We start from the raw sequence: 2,590 nt of genomic DNA on the forward strand, positions 1-2,590 counted from the left end.
TCCCAGAGCCTCAGGCTCCCGCGGCCCGCAGCCTCCCGGCCACGTCGAACCTGACCTGGGGCCTGAAAGGCCACGCTGGAATCTTGAAAACTCTGACCGACGACATTCTTTCAGCGCCTGCCGCGGGCCTTTGCCTCGATTTACCTCCCTTCCCTCCGATCCCGTCGTTTGTCAAGTCTCTTCACAAAGGCCGCCTCTTCTGAGAGCCCTTCCCTGGTGGCTCCTCTTATTTTTTTTATTTTTATTTTTTTGGGTACGTAGGGTTGAGCCCAGGGGCGCTTAAACACTCAGCCACAGCCACAGCCCTTTTTATTTTTATTTAGAGACAGGGTCTCGCTAAGTTGCTTAGGGCCTCACTAAATTGCTGAGGCTGATCTGGAACTATCCTCCCATCTCAGCCTCCCAAGTTGCTGGGATGACAGGCATGGGCCACCATTCCCAGCTGTGATTGCTCCTTTTAAGGGCACCTTCCTACCAAAACGTTGCTTCATTTCTCTGCTTGATTTTGTTCATGAAACTTTTCAGGGTCTAAGATCATTTTATATAACATGTTTCATAACATATGACATCCTCGGGGCTGGGGACGCGTTGGGTAAGAATTGGGTTCTGGGTTCAAAGTGATTCTAGCATTCACTGGCTGTGCAGCCTTAGGCAATTAACTTCCCGTGCCTCGGTTTATCTAATATGTAAAGTGGGAACAGTTGAAGTCTGCAAGGATTGAATTGGTTAATGTGGACAGTATATATATTTTTTTTAATCAGGGCCTGGCACGAAGGAAGTACTTAGTACCAATTAGCTACTATCGTATTACTGGTTCCTTTTCCCCCCTAGGGACCTGTCAGCTCCTGAGGGCAGGACTCTGTTGTCCACAGTGTATGTTTGGCACCAGAACAGAGCCTGATGCAAAGTAGGTACTCAATGGACATTCGTTGGGCGAATGAACGAATCAAGTTCTAGAGTCGTGAGCGGGGTGCGTACAAGATTTGAACTTGGCCAAGCCGAGCTCTTGGAATCCCCTGCAGGCCCAGCTCACTGCACTGTGGGATTCTTCCAGCAGGGGGCGCCGCTGCTCCGTGGACCAGGCCCACCCCAGCGTCTTTCGGAACCTGCGTCTCCCACAACCTGCCTCCGACAATCTCCAGCGCAGAGACTTCCTCCTCCTGGAAGCCCTCTGGGACCACCCCCAGCCTAGGCCTGCAGCCTCTGGGGCTCCCACACCCCTAGCCTGCGTATTCTGGGTCATCACTGTCTGGGGACCCGTCTGTCTCCCATACTGGACTGTGAATTCCTGGAAGGCAGGACAGGGCTAGGTGCCAGTCCGTCACCATGCTGTCCCCAGGGCCACCCTACAGAGGGCAAACAGAGATGGCACTCTGCAGATTGAGTGTTGATTGGATCATGGAAAAAAACAAACTCACATTCTAACTCTGCCAGGTCTTACTAGCCACAGGGTTGAAGGGGCTCATCATGGATGTGGTCACACTTAGGTAGTGAGGGGACTGGAGTCAGGTGGCCCAGCTTGGTCATTGTTGGCTGTGTGATCACTAGCTAGGAAGTGACCTCTCTGGGTTTCAGGTTCCTGGTCTGTGAAACCAGACTCCCAGGGGCAACCTACTCAGTGAGGCTGCTGGGACGGTCATGGAGAGATCCAAAACAGTCTTAGAACAGAGTAGGTGGTGGTCAACAGTGTGGGGAGAGGCAGGGAGAAGGGCCCAGGAAGAGGTGGGTTCAAATCCAGGCCTTCCCATGTAACCTGGGGCAACAATGATCTCTTGAACCTCTATCTCCTTATCTGTAAAACAACCACCTCAGCGAGGATTAAATGAGATAAAGGGAAAGGGAAAGGTGTTGACTAAGGCAAACATTCTCCAGCTGGCCCTGGGCCAAGCCAAGCCGTGGTGCACATGCCAGTGAGGGCTGGGAGTTCTGAATTCCTACCCAGAACAGGCCCTGTGCCAAATCCTGCATGCGGTAGGTCACCTCCCTTAGTCCTTACCACAGGTATGCCGGTTACCCCCACTCCACATGGAAGATGAGGCACAGAGAGGTTGAGTGACTCTTCCAAGGTTCCACAGCCAAGGACTAGTGGAATCCATACAGCCACCCACTCTGACCAGTCCCATCTAAAGATGAGTAAACTGAGGCTCAGAGGGAATAAATGATTTCTCAAAGACCACAGTCTAGAAGGCATTCAATGAATACCCCATTCTATCCCTTAGGGCCTCAGTTCGCCTGGTCAGGATAGTGAGTGGATAAATTGGGGGCTTTTCTACTTCCAACTCTTGGCCACAGTTTAATTTAAAAAGTAATGCACTGTTAGGCATGGTGGTGCACGCCTCTAATCCCAGCTACCTGGTAGGCCGAGGAAGAAGGATTATAAATTCAAGGTCAACCTCAGCAATTTAGCAAGACCCTGCCTCAAAATGAAGTTTTAATAAAGAAAGAAAAGCCAGGCATGGTGGCTCTCACCTGCAATCCCAGTGGCTTGGGAGGCTGAGGCAGGAGGATGGATGGCTCAAGGCCAGCCTCAGCAATTTAGTGGGGCTGTAAGCAACCTAGTGAGACCCTGTCTCAAAATAAAAAATAAAAA

Source organism: Marmota marmota, unplaced genomic scaffold (assembly GCF_001458135.2).
Source record: "Marmota marmota marmota unplaced genomic scaffold, marMar, whole genome shotgun sequence".
Classification (NCBI taxonomy): Eukaryota; Metazoa; Chordata; class Mammalia; order Rodentia; family Sciuridae; genus Marmota; species Marmota marmota.